This window comes from Myotis yumanensis, unplaced genomic scaffold (genome assembly GCF_028538775.1).
Source record: "Myotis yumanensis isolate MYYU_CA2020_CCGP unplaced genomic scaffold, mMyoYum1.0.hap1 SCAF_1, whole genome shotgun sequence".
NCBI lineage: Eukaryota > Metazoa > Chordata > Mammalia > Chiroptera > Vespertilionidae > Myotis > Myotis yumanensis.
In genome coordinates this window covers 3,696,141-3,717,701 of record NW_027223752.1, presented here as the reverse complement: position 1 = coordinate 3,717,701, position 21,561 = coordinate 3,696,141, and the positions used below count along the sequence as shown (strand labels likewise).

General features: G+C 42.6%; 1 protein-coding gene across 1 annotated transcript in view; it reads left to right on the top strand.

Annotated features, from left to right (window-relative positions):
• Positions 1–21,561, top strand: part of DICER1 (dicer 1, ribonuclease III) — a 70,214-nt gene continuing 48,653 nt past the window's right edge. Inside the window, 1 exon segment of the mRNA XM_070412530.1 lies at positions 1–247. The gene's annotated coding sequence lies outside the window, so the exon portion shown is untranslated.

Below are 21,561 nucleotides of genomic sequence, written 5' to 3'. Positions count from 1 at the left end.
GCCGTGCGCTGCGCAGTCTCCGCAGGCGCCGGCGGGAGGGGTCGAGGCGGAGGCGCGGCGCGGCGCGGCGCGGGCTGCAGCGGGCCCAGGTGAATGGAGTAGCCTGACAGCGGGGACGCGGCGCCGGCGAGCGGGAGGAAATGGCGGCGGCGGCGGCGCCGGGCGGCACCGGGAGGCCTGGGCTGTGACGCACGCGCCGGAGAGGGGTCCGATGGTTCTCGAAGGCCCGCGGCGCCCCGTGCTGCAGGTGAGGCGGGCTCCCGCGGCGCCGCTTTGTGTCCGGGGCGGGGAGCGCTGCGCCCGGCCCCGGGCCCGGCCCTGGGCCCGCGCTCAGGCCTGGCGCGTGGGGCGGGGACGGCGCGGGCAGACGGCGCGGCCTGCAGGGCTGTGCGCCGGCCGGACCCTGGCGCCCCTTCTGAGTGGCCGCTTTGGAGGGACGTGGTGCGGTCGCCCCGGCTCTGGTTGGGGGCGGGGGGGCGGGGGGGCGCGGGCGCCCTTGGGGAGCGGGGTTTGACAGGTCCGGGGACGCGCACCGGCTGCGGCGAGACGGGCGGCGGCGGTCACTGCTGTGGCCGCAGCGGACGCCTGCGGGAGGGCCGGGGGTGGAGGGGGAGGACGCGGGGCTGAGGGGCTGCGGGTGCTGCTGGCAGGAAGCGCGGGCCTTCGGGGCGCCCGGCGGGACCGGGAGGACTGTTCTGGTCCGCTGGCTGGTGACCAGGTCTGGGTCCGGGGCGGGCGGCCGAGGCCATCTTCCCGCGCCTCCTCGCCTCTCCCCGGCGATGTTTCTGCGCTAGAACTTGTGTTCCCCGCCACGAGCCTCTCCCGCGGGCTTGTAATCTGCGGGGAATCAGCGTGAGCTTCAGCCCCGCGTCAGGTTTTCGGAGATGACCCGGAGGCGCCCGCCGTCCTGGCCCGCAGCGCAGGCCCCAGAGGCCAGCAGCGTGTCTGCCAGCAGCGTCTGCCGGGGCCTGCAGCTGTGCAGGGAGCAGGTGAGAGCCAGCCTCGCCCTGCAGTGTTCAGGGAGCGTTTTGGTGCAGAAAGTCAGGCTGAAAACGCCCCCGTGACCGATCCACGTAAACCTTAAGTGTTCCTACCACGGGCGAGCGCGGTTTACGGACATGGATTCGGTGTAAGGACATCGATTCGGTTTAAGGACATGGATTCGGTGTAAGGACATCGATTCGGTTTAAGGACATTCCTTCGTCTAATCCAAGAGCCCTTCCTTGGAAGCAGGCGCCTGCTTCCTGAGGTGCTTCGTCCTTGGAGCTTTCTGCATCGTCACCAGTCGGATTTCCGGTTGTCTTCGTGTTGCTTGTCCCTCAAGTGCAGTGCACAGCACATGGAAAAGGGCAGAAGTTAGGTACCTTGGAAATGAGGGGATTTTTTAAAAAATGTGCTTTAGTGCAAGGTTAACGCAGTTGAAAAACGTGTTGATGTAAACATTAACATTTGTCAGTAAAAATACTCGCCTTAACCAAGAGCACCGATAATTTATTACAGGATGGATGCCGGTGCGGGATTCTGGAGGAGGTGGCTTGTGAATAGTAATTTGGGCATCACTGATTCCTGCAGGAACTAGGCTCTGGAACAGCCGTGGGCAAGCTACGGCCCATGGGCCGGATCCGGCCCGTTTGAAATGAATAAAACTAAAAAAAAAAAAAAAGACCGTACCCTTTTATGGAATGATGTTTACTTTGAATTTATATTAGTTCACACAAACACTCCATCCATGCTTTTGTTCCGGCCCTCCGGTCCAGTTGAAGAACCCATTGTGGCCCTCGAGTCAAAAAGTTTGCCCACCCCTGCTCTGGAAGCATCGGCCTATTTCGCCAGGTGGTGTCTTTCAAACTAGATAGCTACACGTACACGTGCATACTTTACAGGGAATACATGCCACATATATGCACACACATGTAGTTATTTCAAAACTTGATGTAGGACATATTTTATAAAATTTTGTCTATAGATCAGAGACAAAGATTGTTTTTAATATGATCATTTGAAGCACTTAAATGGTAATGTTGGTGTGTGGGTTTATTCATGGCAACAAAATGCCATTTGAACCGTTTGAAGAAAAGATGTGTTAGTTACATTTAATTTGGGGAGAGAAGACTTTTCCTGCACTTGTTTCAGGGAGGGCTTGCCCCTCACGCTGCCTTCGCCTCGCGCAGGTGGAGTTCTGTCTCCTGCACCCCGCTTGTGGCTCTGTGTGGGGACTGTGCAGCGAGGTGGTTTTGCCATTGCTGAGTGTTAACTCTCCTGGTTTTCGAGGGCATTTCATTGTCATCTGGCTTCATCTGACTTGGTGGTGATTCTGTGGTGGTGAGTGTTGGCTGGTGCGCTCGGCGTCACCTAGGAAGGAGGACTTACGGCATCTCGCTGTTCGTGCCCTGCCACCGTCCGACGTGGGCGATGCTTGTTTCCCTCGAGAAAGTAGACATTTCATGGATACTCTCTCACTTGTGACCTTAACACCTTGCGGTCATTACTTGTGGCAAAGAAGAGAAGTGACCCTGAGGCACTGTCCTTACTTTACATACAGAGGTAATTGCCTGGAGTTGAGTCTGGACGTGGCCGAGCAGGACTGATGGTGTGGTTTCAGAGCCCTTGCACGGTGCTCTGTCCCTTGCATTTCGCCGGTGTTCTAAGTGGATTGTGGAGGAGGAGCCGTAGCACGTGCAGGAAGTCCTCAGTTGATGCTTGTTGTTGAATGAAGGAAACGCTGTGTAACCTACGTGTTCAGGTGACCTCTCATCTGAGTATTTCGGTTTTTTTCCTGTGCTAAATATATATAACTAATTTTATCACTTTAACCAGTTTTCAGTGTATGGTTTTATGGCATGAAGTACGCACACATTGTTTTCAACCATCAGCACCATCATCTCCAGAACTTTTTCCTCTCCCTCAACTGAAACTCTGCCCCATTAAACACTAACTCTCACTCCACCCTCCTTCCAGCCCCAGGCAGCCATCATTCCATTTCTCTATGAATGTGACTACTCTTGGAACCTCACACAAGTTGGATCATACAATATTTGTCCTTTTGTGACTGGTGTATTTCACTTAAGCTTCTTCAGTGTTCATTTATGTTGAAGCATGTGTCAGGATTTCCTTTTTAAGGCTGAATAATGGTTCATTGTATGTGTATATACCACATTTTATTTATTCATTCACCCGTAGGTGGACACCTGGGTTGTTGCTTCTGCATTTTGGCTTTATGAATAGTTCGTGTGTGTGTGTGTGTGTGTGTGTGTGTGTGTTTTGTTGTTTTTCATCTTAACCCAAGGACATGCTTAGAGATAGGGGTGGCAGGAGAGGGGGGGAGACGCGGGGAGGGAGGGAGGGAGGGAGGGAGAGAGAGAGAGAGAGAGAGAGAAAGAAACCAGTGTGAGAGAGATACATCGATTGGTTGTTTTCCATACATGCACCAACCAGGGATCCAACCCACAACTCAGGTATGTGCCTTGACCTGGCAACCTATCAGTGCATAGGATGATGCTCAATCAATTGTCACCCCAGCTGGGCCAGTTCATCAAAATACTGGACTCAGATTTTTTAAAAAAATATATTTTTTATTGATTTTTACAGAGAGAAAGAGAGGGATAAAGAGAGTTAGAAACAGCCGAAACCGGTTTGGCTCAGTGGATAAAGCGTCGGCCTGCGGACTGAAAGGTCCCAGGTTCGATTCCGGTCAAGGGCATGTACCTGGGTTGCGGGCACATCCCCAGTAGGAGATGTGCAGGAGGCAGCTGATCGATGTTTCTCTCTCATCGATGTTTCTAACTCTCTATCTCTCTCCCTTACTCTCTGTAAAAAATCAATAAAATATATTTAAACAAACAAACAAACAAACAAACAAAAAAAAAACAAACAAAAAAAAGAGTTAGAAACATCGATCAACTGCCTTCTGCATGCCCCCTCCTGGGGACTGAGCCTGCAACCAAGGTACATCCCTTGACTGGAATCAAACTTGGGACCCTTCCATCCGAGGGCCGATGCTCTGTCTATCGATCGAGCCAAACCAGTGAGGGCTGGACTCAGATTTTATCGCAATATGAACTTTCTCAGGGCTCTCCTGAAAGTTACACTTTCCTACAAACGGTTCCTCTTTGTCAAGAAAAGACTTTAATCTCCTTAAGACCCAGGATTGACTCATTTTTATGATCTCAGTTCCTGGCAAGTGGATATTCAAATAACTGAGCTTCTTCAGTTGAGCAGTCATGGCGCTAGGCTGTGCTCTTGGCTGCCGGAGGAGGACACTGGGAGGGTCCGTGTCTGCCTTGGGTAAATTGTAAGTTGGAGCCATATGATTTGTCTTGTTTACCTTATGCTCTGCTTTTTTGAACATTCAAGAGTTTAGGTCATTGTAAAAGGTCAATGCATGTATATATTTTATTATCTGTCTACTTTGAGAAAGGGTTTGAGATGGTTTTACTATAACAGGTGTGTGAAAGGACTGAAAATGGTAAGGGTTGAGAGGTACAGTGTGGAGGAGGCTGGAGGGAATTAGACGAGAAGCTGAGGGCAAGGGGAGCTCGGCATCTGCATGTAGCTAAAGGTTTTTTAAAAAAATCTAAATTGTTAGTCAAAGTGAAAGAGGAAACAGTACTAATTATAGTTGGCATTGATTAATGAAAGGAAGTATACCAATTAACCAGGAGAAGCAGACTTTTCTCTTGTATGAAGAATACGTAACTTTAAATTCGCATATAAAATGACATTAATATGTGGACAAAATGTTTTACGAGTGATAGAGAAACATTTTTCACATGCCATTGTAGAGAAACTAGGTAAAAGCCTTGGGCAGACTAGAAAAGCCTTAGTAATAGGGGTGTACCTTATTCTGGTGATTGGATTTATTAGATTTAGTTCATTTATCTCCCAGATGATTTTCCTGAAATATCAGTGTCTCATTCAATTGTCTTTTGACAGATGCCGAGTGACAGTCTCTTTACGAATGAACTCATTTCTGGACAGGATAGGCAGGCAGGAGTTCCCAGATTTTCGCTGCCAGGCTTTGGGGATGAACATGTGTTGGCCTAAAAAGCAGGGCTGCTTTCGTGGAGGTGTGTCCTCAGTGAGTGAATGCAGAGGAAGTGATACAGCTGATCCTTGAGCAACGTGGGGTTAAAGGGCGCTGATCTCCTCACCCCTGCCTCGAATACCAAAATCCTTGGTGCTCAAGTTCCCTGTGTGTAATGACCCTCTGCAACCGTGGATCAAAAACAGCACAGGTATTTGTTGCATAAAAATCTGTATAAGTGTACCCTCTTTGTGATGTTTGAGGGTCAACTGTATTTTTTAGGTCTAGCTGATGAAATTAAAATTTTCAGTAATGTAAGACCTTTGTTAAAACAAACTCTGAGTACAAAATGTCTTTCCTATTTATCTAAAATTGTCAGTTCTCTTAATATGTGAAGTTGCTTAGGGCAAGGATAGCTTAGCATCATTTAAATACATGACTAGGAAGATGCCATAAGAAAGCATTGCTTGAGGTTGTCTATAAGATTTATTAGAGGTAAGACATGAAATACTTAAATGTTGGCCTTAGTGTTTGATTTTTGAGGCTTGTAGTGACATTAAATGCCTGTGTTAAGGTTTATAGAATAATAAGGATGGACTAGAACAGTACCTGGTATACAGAAGGTGCTCCGATTTGTTCAGTGAATAAATTAGTTTTTATTACTTTTTGAAGTATTTAGAACTAGCACAGTTTTATGGGGAATAACATTGCTTTTATGTTGTTTTTTAGAAGATTATTACTGCCCTGGCTGGTGTGACTCAGTTGGTTGCGTGTTGTCCAGGGCACTGAGGTTCCAGGTTCCATTTCTCAGGGCACATGCTGGGGGTGCTGGCTGGATCCCTGCAGGAGGCAGCAGATCCATGTGTTGCGCTCACATTGATGTTTCTCTCTCCCTTCCTCCCAGAAATGTAAGATGAAAACTTTGGGAAATAGTCTTAAGAAGTACATAAAGTCAGATTTTTGCTTTGAATGGATGTCAGAATCTTTCAGAGACAGTTGAGTCTTTTCATCTTCTTTCTCTCCATCTAGAACAGCTTAGTAAATGTTTGTTAATGGATGAGAACCTGACAGAAATTCTTTAACTTTTTCTCTTTGATCATTTTGATACCCTGTGCTGTGAAGTCCTTTTTGCCCACTCAGTTTGCTAGTCTGCCTTTTGCTTATTGATTTGTAGGAGTTGTTAATATATCCTACTCTGGCTTGCTTTTTCACTCTCTTAATCAGGTCATTTAATGAACACAAGTTCTAATTTTATGTAGTCCAGTTTGTCAATGTTTTTCCTTTATGACCGGTGCTTTCTAGATCTTGTCTAAGAAATTTCTGCTCACCCCAAGGACATGAAGATGTATTCGCCTATGTTTTTTTCTAATAACTTTATTGTTCAATTCTGTACATTTAGATATATAATCTAACTGGCATTGATTTTCGTGTGTGATATGAGGCAGGAGTAAAGATTCTTTTTTCTATCTGGATACAACCTAGCTTCTATTCCCTGCTGTACTACAGTATTGTTTTTTGCCATTAACACTACGGTGTCGGGTGAATTTCCCGCCAAAATATAAGATGGCGCGGGCAATTATTTAGGTTTCCCGCGCAAAATCAGAGTTAGTTTAAAATGCCTATATCTTTTGAAGTATGGGTTCGATTGAAATGAAATTTTCGGTTTCTTGTGTAAAAAATGAAAATTTATTCAATCACAGACTTTTTTTTTATCTATTCAGTACATAAATAATTCGATATATATAAACTAAATTCGAAAAACCCAAAAAATACTTATTACCTAAAAATATACACATATTTTTAAAGTTTAAAATAAAATTTTCATAATAAATCAAAACAAATAGAAATTAATAGTTTTTTAGCGTATGATATTTTTCAAAACACGCCCCTTTATGTAGAGGTATATTGCAAAATTTGCACATGTAGCCGAAACCGGTTTGGCTCAGTGGATAGAGCGTCGACCTGCGGACCGAGGGGTCCCAGGTTCGATTCCGGTCAAGGGCATGTGCCTGGGTTGCGGGCACATCCCCAGTGGGAGATGTGCAGGAGGCAGCTGATCGATGTTTCTCTCTCATCGATGTTTCTAACTCTCTATCTCTCTCCCTTCCTCTCTGTAAAAAGTCAATAAAATATATTTGAAAAAAAAAAAAAAAAATTTGCACATGTAGCGTGTCTCACTGCGCAATTTATGAACGGAACATACGCGACACCTTCTCAAAATGTTTTTCTTTTTTCCACTTCCGACAATTGCCTGTAACGTATGCGTTCTCATGTCCATCGATAGCCTGCATGGTGGATCAGATGTAGGTGGTTTAGCCCGCATTCCAGAAGTAGACGGTACTGGTTGAAGGTCTGGAACAATGTCCATGTCCTCTGGAATATCATCCGTCAACCAGTGGATAGCTGTTTGTTTCAAAAACATTTTAAAACCCATTTTTCTTTGCCTCACTGATTTGTAAACTGCATAAGAATTAAATAATGCACAATTTATCATATACATTGCCAACCTTTTTGTCCATTTGACCGTCCTCCGCAATATCGAATAATATGAAAGGTATTGGTCGGCCCGGTCAACACCTTTCATATGTTTATTGTAGTCAATGAGTGCATTCGGTTTGACAATTTTCTTTTTTGATGTTCTGTCAATATTCTGACTTTCTTCCATCTCCGCAGAATGAATCGAAGAAATCAGGTATACAGGCTTTTTTGATTGCCACACTTGTAACAATATATCATTTTTCCTTATAAATTGTGTTTCACCTTTTTTCAAAGAAATTGTTTGAAAATCTTTAGGTATACCTCGATTTTTCCGGATTGTTCCACATATTCTGAATTTGTTTTTCATAAGTGCTTCACAATTTGCGACGCTATTATAATAATTGTCCATATATATATGGTACCACGAATCAGTGTATGGAGACACTACTGTTTGTATCGTTTCCAATAATCGCTTTTCTTCGCCGCAATAAATTTCCATGTTACAGATATATCCTGTATCACTTTCGCACAACAAACGAACCAATATTCCATATTTAACGATCTTGCCAGCATTATATACCCTAAAGAATAATCTTCCCCTCCAAGGTACGATCCCTTCATCTAGTGATAATTGCTGATGAGGTTTGTAAATATTTATAAATTTAGGCACAAAATAATCTAGTACTGGTCTCACTTTGCAAAGTCTATCTGATTCATTTACGATATCCGAATTATTATTGAAGTGCCAAGCTTTCCATATCTGTCGGAACCTGTCTCTCGTCATCGTTTTACCAAAATATGGCGTCTCCGTCCATGGCTCCGTGGTCCAATAGTCATCTCTTCTATCTTTGCGCACCTGTCCCATGAGAACAATTAACCCTAAAAACTTCTTCATCTCTTGAGGGGTTATATCTTTCCACTTTAGGCTTTTTTTTGAAAGTTTGAAATTATTCCTATTTTGATTATAATACCTGTTTGACTCCTCTACAAGAAATTAAAAAAAATCATCTCCGATAAATAATTTCACGGCATCTTCTATATTATTTATAACAGCATCTGTGTTTAATCCTTGATGCCCTAAAAAATCTTCTAAGACCGGTGGATTATCAACATGCGACCATTCTTCTCTCCCGCCTTCTATATCTGACTCTGAGTCAGAGCTGGAGCTCGAAATTCTTCGTCGCCTCAATGTCCTGGGACGCACCATTACTTCATCATCACTAGAATCTTCATCACTTGTACTCGCATTTTCAAGATCGCTATCACAAGAATAATTGGACAACTTGTCTGCACAAAACTCATCATCACTATAGTCTGAATGCTGCGACATTCTAGGTTAAAGCAAATAAAAATAATACTAACTGAAAATAGCGGTACTCCGATAGATATCTGATATAAAAAAATAATTATTATGCGAACACTTTGCGGAACGATTTTATTTTATTTGGTTAAAAAATTCTATATGAATGTCTTTATCACAATATATTTAAATATTTAAACACGTAATAATATTCACAAAACTCAAAACTAAAGACGTCCGGACACAAGAAGTATTTCTCAATAACTATTCTCTTTGCATGGTGAGATATCCAGGGATATCGGTTATAAAATGAGAAAACAATACATTGGTACCCTAACGGTATTGTACTCGACCAGCGCCATAAAGTGTTCTCTACTTACAAGGGATTTTTATGATACCTATTACCCCAATGGGTATGAAACGGTTCGCATACGCAGGTAGGTATCTTTGTGAACGGCAAACAAACAAATATTTGGTAATACGCAGTTACAATCGGCCCGCGTTTACACGTTTCCCGCACTCCACCGCAAATCTATATGAACCGAGTTAAGACGGCTCCCGTGGAGTACGCGCAATTCACGCGAGCCGACTTAACTCGTTTCCCGCAATCCAAGTGTTAAGTAAGTAAGCTTATATATGTGTCCTTTTCCATATTTTATTCTGTTTCATTGTCTGTTTTTGTGCCAGCACCCACACTATCTTAATTACTGTAGCTTTATAGTAAGTCCTAATAAATCAATTGATTTTTTTTTTTTATGTTAAGCCATCTTTGCATTCCTGTGACAAAACACAACAGGTTGAGATGCATTTTCCTTTTTATATGTATCTGGATTCAGTTTGCTAGGATTTTGTTTAGCATTTTTATGTTTTTTGTTTGAGAGATGGGGCTGTAATTTTACTGCTCTTATTAGGTTTTGGTGTCAAGTTTATGCTGGTATCATAGAAAGAGTTGGGAAGTATTCTCTCTTACTTCTGTCCCGAAGAGTTTGTTTTTAAGGTTGAAGTTATTTTAAATATTTAGAAGAATCACTAGTGAAGCCATCTGGGCTTGGAGTTTTTAATAATCAATTTTTAATAATCCATTTTCTTTAAAAGGTATAGGCCTCTTCAAATTTTTGTTTCTTCAGATGTTAACTTTGGTAAACTGTGTTTTCCAAGGAATTTGTCCACTTTATCTAAAGTATTTCCTTGAGTGGCCATGAGAAAATAATTGATGCTAAAATAACCAGCTAAAACCTTGCTTCATTTGGAAAAATCAGAACTATTTAAGGGATAATTAAGTAATACAAAGAATACTCTTTGCTGTGTGTATGAAATAATAGTCAGTGGTTAGTGACACTTCAGTTAGGATTTATATATTCTTAGAAGTTAGGTACAAGTGTGATTTATGTGGACAAAATTAGTTCCCTGAAAACTAATGATATTCAAAAGCTACTGGTAGCTCAGTTGGTTGGAGCATCAGCCCCGATATGCCAAGGTTGGGAGCTCGATCCAAGCCAGGGCACATAGATGAATCAACCAATGAGTGCATAAAACATGGAACAACAAATCAGTGTTTCTCTCTCTCTCTCTCTCTCTCAAATCAATTAAAAAATTTTTTAAAAAAGAAGCTCTTGATTAGTATATGAAATTTGTAATTAGATTGGAAGCTAAATTTCTTTTTTTTTTTTTTAATTTTTATTTATTTATTTTTTTATTTTTCGCTTAAAGTATTACAAAGGGTATTACATAAGTGTCCTTTTTCCCCCCCGACGGAAGCTAAATTTCTAATCTGACCAAAATTCACTTTTGATTAATCCAACCCTTGAATTATAATTTAACATATGCTTTATTGTTCTTTGAAGGATTGTTTCTAAGTAATAGTAAAAATAAAAATAAGTAAAGTATAAAATAGGAGTATCTTAAAAACATTTTGGGAAGGGGACAGTCAGTATTCAAATGGCTTCAACTTCCTCCCTCCAGTGCATGCAATTCTTTTCCCCACCAAACATCTTATGCATTTTCTAGTGATTTGCACATTTGACTTGGCTAATGAATTAAATGTATGTGTTGTGGATTGTGTAGGGGAGCTAGCGGAGTCTGGGGCGGACAGACATCGTCGTAGATCTCATTATAGAATGAGGCTGAGACATTATAGAATTAGCCCGAGGTCTTACAGGTAGCAGATGGATTCAAGCACCACTCTGACTTCTACCCTGCTTCCCTTCCTCTCTCTCAGGGATTTGCTCTGTAATGTATTGGGTTTAATTGTAACACAGTTGAGTGAAAAAGACATGTTCGTTTAGGAGGCTGCATTTATTCTGATACTGCTGGATTTTTTCTCCCCAGAATTCCTGAATTCCTGTAATGGAGGGTTTAAAAATTTGTTTGTAGTTTTAGCAATAGCGAATCTTCATCTTTCTTTTTAGATTAATTGAATTTTTGGAACAGCCAAAAGTTCCCTTGGCAGCTGAGTGTGGCTTTCCAAGTGGAAACGTGTAACAGGAGGCAAGGATAGGGGCTCGGGCTAGAGATGGGGCCAGAAAGGCCCTGGGTCTCCCAGGGTGGGGGCAGGTGGGTGCGGGTTTGTGCTACAGGGACTTTCAGTGCGCACACAGGGACAGTCCCGGGCACAGGTGTGAGGAGAGGGAATGTTTGTGACAGGAAGGGAATGTCTGCTCTGAAGGAAAGCGTTCCAGTTCAGGAGTCTCCCTCTCGTGTTTAGATGTCCTTGTCTTTGGGCCTTGATACACAGTTGTTCTTGGGCTGCTGTTTACTAGGTGAGAGCCCTTGATGTCTACTGAGAATAGAAAATCTGAGCCCAAATCTCGCTTAAGCGGACAGGACGAGGCCCAAATCCCCACAGAGCCATCGAGAAGACCCTTTATGACCTACTCCTGCTTGTGTTACAGTTTTGTCGTCTCACCATTCTCCTGTGGACAGGTGCTCCAGCATGCTGCTTCTCGAAATTTCTTCAGCTTGACCTGCAGGGAGTCTTGTCCCCAGCAGGCCCTGACTGTCCCCTTCCTAACTAATGCTGCTATTACTCAGTCTGTAAAACTGAACTGAGGCCCGTTCTCACCTTCTCCATTATACAGATTTGTACTAGGGATGTCTTGCCCAATAAATATTTATTGAATGAATGAGTAATTTAAGGGGCAGGAGGTAAAACAAAGGTTTTTAAGTGAGGAAAACCACCTTAAATATTTTTATACTATTCTGAAATGAAATGGGACATAGTTCTATTTTCTGTGTTCTACTGATAGCTAAATACTGACTTACCAGTATTCAGTAGAATTTTACTTTTAACTTTACATTTAAAAAAAAAACCTTACAGAGTTGTAGGAATAGAATACCCTACATTTCCCAATATTTATCAATTTGTACATTTACATTCCAGACCTTGTGCTATTCACTACCAAATATTTGAGGTATATTTTGAGAACCAGAATATTCTCTTACATATTTGTCACACAGTTACTAAACTCAGATAATTTCACATTGGTAATATTGAAATGTCACCAGTGTTCCTATGGGGAGGCAAGTAGCTTCCCTCTGTGGTCTAGTTCAGTGGATGGGGACCGAATTAAACTGACGAAGAACAGATTAGCTGGAGAAAGGTTTATTTTCCATGCACGCAGGAGCTTCATAGGAAGAAATAAAAACCCAAAGAAGTGGTTAGGCTTGAGAGGCATAGCCATTTTAATAAAGGGGATAAACTGGAGACGTGACGAGACAGAGGAAAAGGAGTTTGGACTTCTAAGGGTGGTAACTTGTGGCAAGGGAAACCTGCGAGGGACACGGGGAAAGTGTTATTTCAGTAGGTTTATTTATGCAGAGTCAAGTCCCGGGGTCTCTCTCCAGTGATAGGAGTCATGTCTTCCTGGTACTGGAGTGGGAGAAGGGGCACCTTGACAGGGGGATATTGATGGCCTGCTGTTAGGCAGAACCGGGGAGGGCGGGGACTTCCTCCTGTGTCTGCTGTTGGTCTTGCCTTCGGCTCAAAAAAATCCTTATGCCAAAGTGACATATTTTGAGGTAGCATAGTCTGATCCCCATTAATCTCAATTATGTACATTGTGTTTAGTTGTCATGTCTCTCTTTTAAAAAAATTTTTTTTTATTGCTTTCAGAGAGGAAAGGAGAGGGAGAGAAAGATAGGAACATCAGTGATGAGAGAGAATCATTGATCAGCTGCCTCCTGCATGCCCCCCACTGGGGATCGAGCCTGCAACCCAGGCATATGCCCTTGACTGGAATCAAACCGGGGTCCTTCAGTCCACAGGCCAACACTCTATCCACTGACCCAAACCAGCTAGGGCTGTCATGTCTTTTTACTCTTTTAATCTGATAGTTCCTCAGCTTTTCAGTTCTATGATACTGGCATTTTTGAAGAGCACAGCCAGTTGTTTTGTAAAAGGAATCTCAGATTTGATTTTCACGTTTCCTCATGATGAGATTCAGGTTTTGCACTTTTAGCAGGAATGCTGCAGAGATGGTATTGTTTTGTAGCTTTGGTACTTTCAGTTCCTCACCGTGGGGGGAAGTGCATGTCTCAATGTTGGTGATGCTAATTGTGTCACTTGGGTTAAGTTACAGTGGCATCTGGCAGGTGTTTCCAGTGAAAAATTTCAGTTTCCATGTCAAATAGGTAATCTGTGCAGAGCTACATGTCACATGATGTTAATATTCTTTTGTAACTATCACCCAATAGTTTTAGTGTCCATTAATGACTCTTGCCTCGATTTTCAGTTGTGATGGTTAAAAATGATTTTTTTTCTGTCATTCCTTCTGCACTTATTAGTTGACATTGAACAAAGTTTTATCTGGATTTTAAACCTAATAAAATATAGTTTCTAAAAAAAAGTAATGAGAAGAATTATTTGAGTCTTTGGGTTTTTCCAGTTGTACTTGAAACTGTAGAGCTTTAAATTGTTGCTGAGACATTTTCAAGGTTAGTGTCAGATCAGGTTGCATTAAGGAGGAGACACTTCTGTAGTGGGTGGGGGTTCACCAGAAGGTTTAGGAGGGAGGAGGAATATAGTTGTGTGATGTCAGAATTGCCATTGTGCCAACTGATGCCGCTCTGGCGTTGGTGCTCTTAGTTCAGCCCTGAACTCGTCTTTCTAGGGCGAGAGGGCCAAGGGTGGAGGCATTAAACGTATTCAAATAATTGGGGTTATGTAAAGGCTTTAAACAGTAGGAAGTATCTACTAGATTGAAATTTTCTTTGACCCATAAAGATACATGTTAATTTAAGGTTAGATAAATAAAGTTTATTCTCAACGTAGTGTTAATGGAAATATATTTGTGGTATTTCCAGCTTTCCTTGAATTTAGTGTAAGTCAAGTATGAGGCTAGCTTTCATTTCAAAGAGTTCACAGTTTTGGGGTGGAGGGATAGCATAGCATCTAATGAGGAGCAGAAGGGATCATGGAGCCTTATGTGGGTGGTATGGATAGGCTGTGTGTGCTGAGTGAGGGGCGTCCACTGAGAGAAGTGCTGTGGGGAGAGGGGTGTGGCCCCAGAAGGAGAAGCTCCGTGTGGAGGTTGGGAGACTTGTGTCGGGTGCCGAGGGGAAGCAGGTAACAGGAGTGGTTGCTCATAGTGCCCACCGCAGTGGTGTGGTGCTTTACTCCCTGCCTGGAACTCGTAATGTTCTCTTTTCTGATTCCACGTTGATTAAACATCCATCATCTGTACCAGTCTAGTAGGCTCATTTTGTCTCAGGACCAGACCTGTCTATAGTATTAAAATGTCCATGTTGCCCTGCCAGTGTGACTCGGTTGGCATTGTTCCATGCACGTTGCCGGTTCGATTCCCAGTCAGAGCACATGATTGGGTTGTGGGCTGGATCCCTGGTAGGTGGCATGGAGGAGGAGGCAGCCCTTCCATGTTTCACTCTCACATTGATGTTTCTCTTTCTCCCTCTCCCTCCCTCTCTCTAAATAATTAAATAAAGAAAGAAAAAGAAAATGTCTGTGTTATATTATCTTAAAATCGCTTGACATAGAAGTGGCCCCTTTTCCCTCACGGGTGGTCTTATGTGGTGTAAAAGGCAGAATTGAGTAAAATTCTAGGACTTGTTGAACAGTGTTTTTATTGAGTCAAATACAGAAACTTGGAATCAAACCTTAACCTTAAAACTCACCTTGAAAGCTAGTGGTGTGTTAATTATTTACCTCTCCTGAAACAGGCTGCAGGGGAAATGTCACTTTAGGTAGCTGGAAGGGAAGTCAGGTCTCTGTGCCATTTTGATGAGTTGGAATGTGGTCTTTTTCAGAAGTATTCCAAGTAAAGGGGCCATTGGCTGGCAGCCTAGAGACACTTCTTATATGGAAATTTTGATGGATGGAATTTATTAAAATGGTATTTGACCTGCATTCAACTTCAGTTTCTGACAAATCTAGTTTTAGGCATAATTACGTTGCAATGTAAACTTAATATATTTATGTTACATATTTAGAGAAACCCAGAAATTTGTTTGGTTCATAGAGTAGTGCAAGAAAAGAAGGCTATTGAATTTGTGGTTTAACTTATAGAAACTGGGATAAAATTTACCACAATTAATAGCTTCAGAAGGGAGTTTTTGTTCCTAAAACAGAATCATGTATCTCTAAACTGTTGTCTTTATACAAACCCTTGAAAGTTTGCTTTCCAATTCTAAAAGTAATAAAGTGCTCAGATTGTAGGGAATTTTAAAATGCAGAAAAGTTTTAAGGAAAATAAGTTACTCTAGGTAGTAACCATGTCCTCAATTTTTGAGTGAATATTTTCTCTCTGTTCCCCCCTCCCTCCCTCCCTTTTCTTTTCTTTTTTTTTTAGTTTTTCTTTTCTTTTCTTTTTAAAATATTTCATTGACTTTTCACAGAGAGGAAAGGAGAGGGATAGAGAGCCAGAAACATCGATGAGAGAGAAACACCGATCAGCTGCCCCCTGCACACCTCCCACTAGGGATGTGCCTGCAACCAAGATACATGCCCCTGGCCAGAATCGAACCTGGGACCCTTCAGTCCTCAGGCCGATGCTCTATCCACTGAGCCAAACCAGTCAGGGCTCTTTTTTTTAGTTTTTAACTTGAAGACATAATCATAATATTATTGTAAATAAAAACGTTCTGCATTTTTCATTGGATGCCCTAACATAAGCATTTCTGTTCATTATAAATTCATTATGTTTAATGGCTCAGTTGAATTGTATCATGTAAAATGAACCATGGTTTACCAAACCATTCCCTCATTCATTGTGAGACATTTAGGTTTGGGGGTGGAAGTGGGAGGGGCATTTTTTGCTGTTATAATTGGTAATGTTGAAGGGAACATTTCTGTATGAAGTTTTTGTATGTGTTAATGTAGGCTAGATTAATATGCAAGGATTTCTAATTAATGACAGAAATGACAAGTAAAAATGGAAATTTGTAATTAGTATCTAAAGATATTGGTGTTTAAATTCTTGAAGTTTGTATTCGTTTTCTCTTCTCTTTGGTATCAATCTTTGTTTGACCTTAGTCTTTTCATAAGCTATACTCACCAAATAGTAGTTAATAAATCCTTGAAATATTTATTTTGTATACTATAGAAATTTGGGATATTTCCCATCTTTTTGTATTTTTTTTACACTTTATATTTTCAAAACTTGTCCATTTTGGTGATGATGATGATGATGATGATAATTTCTTGCCCATCTGTACCATTTTATTGCCTAAGAAATAGTTAAGGGAAGTAATATTTTCAGTGATGTCAGTGGGGCCAACAGAAATAGTATATGGTACTTTTTGTTGTGTTTTTTTTTCTCTTTGCTTTTAAAGAAAATTGGTAGGTACAAAGCTATGTAACTTTATGTCACACTACATACTATAGTTTGTGATTTAGATTTGATTTTTATCCTACTATAAATTCATAATGTCTAGGTAGTTCAGAGTTTGTTTTTTCATTTTTGTTGGGTTAAAATACTGTATAAGATCTTGTGTACTTTAAATTTATATGAGAATGTATTTTCTATGCTGAGTTTTAGAATTAATTAAACACTTTAGGTTTTCTTTAAGACATTCCTTATAGCTTAAGAATAATTTGAAAACATGGTCCTAGATAGAGATGGGAGTGTGGTTTTTAAGAAACTCCACTTAGTGAGCATTTTCTGTGTTGCAAACACTTTTTCTGCACCAGGCTTAGCACATGCATGCATGGTCTTATTTGATCCTCATAATAGTCAGGTGTTCCTATTTTGTAGGCAAGGAAACAACCTTAGAGAGAGGTAGTGGAGTCCGATAAGCCTTATTCTTCCTGCCGCTGGACCACTTGCTGGCATGCGTATGACTTTAAATAAAAAATACTTTAAAAAATCAAAAAGTCCTTGCTTTCTACACCCTCAGTTGCCTTACTGGGTGCCCCTCCTTACAGCCTGGGAACATCTGTGAGGAGGGAGTGGCTGTGTACTAGTTTGAGAACCTCTTAAGAGGTGAGAGCATCATCTGGCCTTAGGAAGTTTTCTTAAAACAGTTAGCCCTGTCCGGTGTGGCTCAGTTTGTCGAACATCATCCAGTGCACCTATAGGTCACCAATTTGATTCCTGGTCAGGGCATATGGCAGGGTTTTGGAGTCAATCCCCAGTAGGGGCCCATCAATGTTTCACTCTCATCTGTGTTTCTGTCTCCTCTCCCTTCCTGTCTCTAAAGTCAATAATCCTATATAATAAAAGCCTAATACACTAAGTGTCCGGTCATCCATTCAACCAATCGAAGTGTAATATGCTAATGATATGCTAAGGCCGCTCAACCACTTGCTAGGACGTGCACTGACCACCAGGGGGCAGATGCTGAGCGCAGCAGCCATATGTCAGTCAAACATTCCCCTAGGGCTCCCGGACTGCAAGAGGGCACAGGGCACGAATTTCGTGCACTGGGTGTGTGTGTGTGTGTGTGTGTGTGTGTGTGTGTGTATGTATATATATGTATATATATCTAAAAAGAGTTAAACAACTTTGGATCCTTTCTGTACGCAGATTTCTTTTTTAATAAGGCTGTTTGCTCACTTAGCTCCCTCTTCTTTTCAAAACTCCTTTCCCCAGTATAGTTGGGTAGCATGTTTTAGGAAGTTCCATGGAATGGAATTTTGTTATTTGGCATGCATACTATGGGGCGTGGCTACAGTGTTTTGGCCAGGTTCAAGCCTCGGACTAATGAAAGGACAGGGTCCTCTCATTGCCACGTGCAAGTCCCAGCTGGAGGGCAGGGCCCTCCCAGCACAATTAAGCTTGAACCTATGATCCAAACACGTAGCCCCACGTGCCTTGTGGTAGAGTTCGGGTGCATGTAGTTAAGTGAGGTTGAGACTCACGAGAATGCTGTAAACAACGTGATCACGCCCCTACTTTGCCTCGTGGCATCTGCTATAAAATAAAGACAAGGCTTGTGGGCGCTGGTGCTGTCTCCTCATCAGGGAGGCAGCGTCCCACCGAGACCCAGCTTTCATTCTCTTGTCTGTCTTTTCCTTAATCCTTTCACCCCCCCCTCCACCCCCCCCCCCCCCCCCCCCCGCCCCGACACACACACACACTCAGTTTACAGTTGGCCGCCAACATATGGCGTCCGAAAAGGCCTGAGTTCGGGGGGAATTTAAAAAGGTGGTCATGCCAAAACCGGTTTGGCTCAGTGGATAGAGCGTTGGCCTGCGGACTGAAAGGTCCCGGGTTCGATTCCGGTCAAGGGCATGTACCTGGCTTGCGGGCACATCCCCCGTGGGAGATGTGCAGGAGGCAGCTGGTCGATGTTTCTCTCCCATCGATGTTTCTAACTATCTGTCTCTCTCCCTTCCTCTCTGTAAAAAATCAATGAAATATATTTAAAAAGGTGGTCAGGTGAAAAGAGGCTCCAAAGGCGCGCGCATAAGGTAAGCTCAAAAGAAAAAAGAAAAGAAAAAAAGAGTAAGCTTAAAAAGCAAAAGTAAGAAGGCCAAAAAACACAAAGGTAGGGAGCTGAAGTGTGGTAAATATTAGCTCAGTGTAAAACTTGGGAAATTCAGAAAATAAGTAGAAATAATTGAAGCATTTTTAAAGTAAGCATTTTTAGATTTCTAAGGTAGAAATAAGCGGAAGCAACTTAGAGATTGCTATGTAGCTGAAGGCCCAGAGAAAATTCCTGCTTCTATCTTCAGTTTGTGGTACAAATAGTAGAAAGTGACCAGTGGCTTCCGACTCCACTTAGTTACTTGTAAGCCTCTCCAGTTGCCTTCTCAACAAGCAAGAACAAGAATGGGATTTTTGTCTCTACTCCAGTGGTCTCTGCATGAGGCTAGGCAGGCTGGGGAAGACACTTCAGGATTTAGTAGCCAATCGTACTCTTTTTTTCTAATATATTTTATTGATTTTTTTACAGAGAGGAAGGGAGAGAGATAGAGAGTTAGAAACATCGATGAGAGAGAAACATCGATCAGCTGCCTCCTGCACATCTCCTACTGGGGATGTGCCCGCAACCCAGGTACATGCCCTTGACCGGAATCGAACCTGGGACCTTTCAGTCCGCAGGCCGACGCTCTATCCACTGAGCCAAACCGGTTTTCGGCCAATCGTACTCTTAAAATGCAATTACTAAAACAAAAAGGGGGAGAAGAGGTTGTGTTTGTGTCTTTCCAGAAGGAGCAGTGCAGCCAATTTGGGTGCCAGAACGGTATGTGCGACACCACAATGGACCCAGAGAAGCTCCTTGTCCCTCCATTCAAGAGACAGAGTTGCCCCGATGACAGTAAAGAAGAAGAAAAAGAAAACAGAGGCTACACTAGGGGCCGAGGTGCCAACATGGGGTCAGCTGAAGAAGCTAACAACTGAGGCCCAGCAAATGGCAGAAAAGCAAGGAGTGGAAGCCACTCCTTCAGCCATGTTTATGGCTATGTTAGCATAGAGAAATAAATAGAGAAGTAAGCGGTAGAAATGTAGAAATAAGCGGTAGAAAATAAGTAGAAATAAGCTGTAGAAATAAATAAGCAGGGGTTGCAACCCAGGAAAGGTTTGGGCAAAAACAGCCAAACCGACGTATAGTTCATAGAGGTAGAGAAATAAATAAAAAATAAGTGGTAGGAAATAAGCGGTAGAAATAGAAAATAAGTGGTAGAAAGCAAGCGGCAAGAAGCAAGCGGTAGAAAATAGGCGGTAGAAAATAAGTAAACAGGAAGATATAAAATAAGGTAGAAATCTCCTAGGTTTTGTTTAAGCCACTGTAAAGCAGAAGATGGCTGTGGTGGATGTTTAAGGAAGTAATTTTTTATTTAGACCTAGATTGTAAGCTCTTGCAGAAGTTGCATTGTTTCTAGGCTTTGGTTATCTTTGTTTGTGACCAGATGGCTCCCTGGGACTTTGGGTCCATGTGAGTCGCCAGACTCAGAGTGGGAGGTCTCCAGCTCTGCAGGACCGAGGGCTGCTCGTTTCCATGCAGCAGCGGCTAAAGAAGCTGAGAAGGGACCGGACTTCCACCTGTGCGGACAGGGCTGATTTGACTGGGACTGGTGCGGACTCAGTGCCGAGGTCAACCGTCCAAACAGCCTGATCCAGGAGACTGGCTTTGCATCATGACATCTTTGCATCGGCGAGGTATCAGCATGGAGTCAGCTGAAGAAGATGGCGACTGAGGCTAAAGCAGATGTTAGAAAAGCAAGTGGAAGCTATGCTAGCATTGGTGAACTGTCAGTTTTCTGTAAAATCTTGCGGAGCTAAATCTAAGGACCTTGAGTAAGATATCCTGAAAACGTTAACATGTTTGTAGTTTGGTTTTGCATTGGTATTGCTTTGTTATTAGCCAGACTTTTGTTCTCTTGTTAACATTGCTGTGTTTCTGGTTTTGTTAATAGCCAGGGTTTGTTTTGTTTTTTTGATGTTTTGATTATGCTGAATAATTTGTTTAGAGTTTTTTGGATAATGTAAATAGGCGTGTTTAAAAACAAAAGTAAAGGGGGCGATATGGGGCGCGGCTACAGTGTTTTGGCCAGGTTCAAGCCTCGGACTAATGAAAGGACAGGGTCCTCTCATTGCCACGTGCAAGTCCCAGCTGGAGGGCAGGGCCCTCCCAGCACAATTAAGCTTGAACCTATGGTCCAAACACGTAGCCCCCTGTGCCTTGTGGTAGAGTTCAGGTGCATATAGTTGAGTGAGGTTGAGACTCACGAGAATGCTGTAAACTACGTGATCACATCCCTGCTTTGCCTCGTGGCATCTGCTATAAAATAAAGACAAGGCTTGTGGGCACTGGCGCTGTCTCCTCATCAGGGAGGCAGCGTCCCACCTAGACCCAGCTTTCATTCTCTTGTCTGTCTTTTCCTTAATCCTTTCACCCCCCCACTCAGTTTACCGTTGGCCGCAACAGCATACTATTTGAGAACTGGACGTGGTGTTTTTTTGTAAAGCTGATGTGAAAATAGAATTAGAAACAAAATCTTGCAACCCAGAAAATCTCTTCAAAAAGGTAGAAGGGAAGAAAGCGATTTTATTGTGAGTGAACATTGAACCAGAATGGGATGTGCATCAGGTCAGCCTCTACAGCTGGAGAAGACAGTGGCTACAGCCTATTACTTCCATGCTGTCAAGATAAATTGCTAATTTCTTGTATCTTTATCAGTGGAGGTAGGTTTTGCAATTTGGAGTCAGGTGGCAAATTAGGCCCATCTTTTCCTAGGAAACTTGGAGATTGGGCATTATCTTCCTTTATTGTAAATCCTCACCTGAGGACATGCTCATTGATTTGACATGTTACTGATTTGAAAGAGAGAGGAAGGGGTACAGGGGAGGGAGTGGGGAAG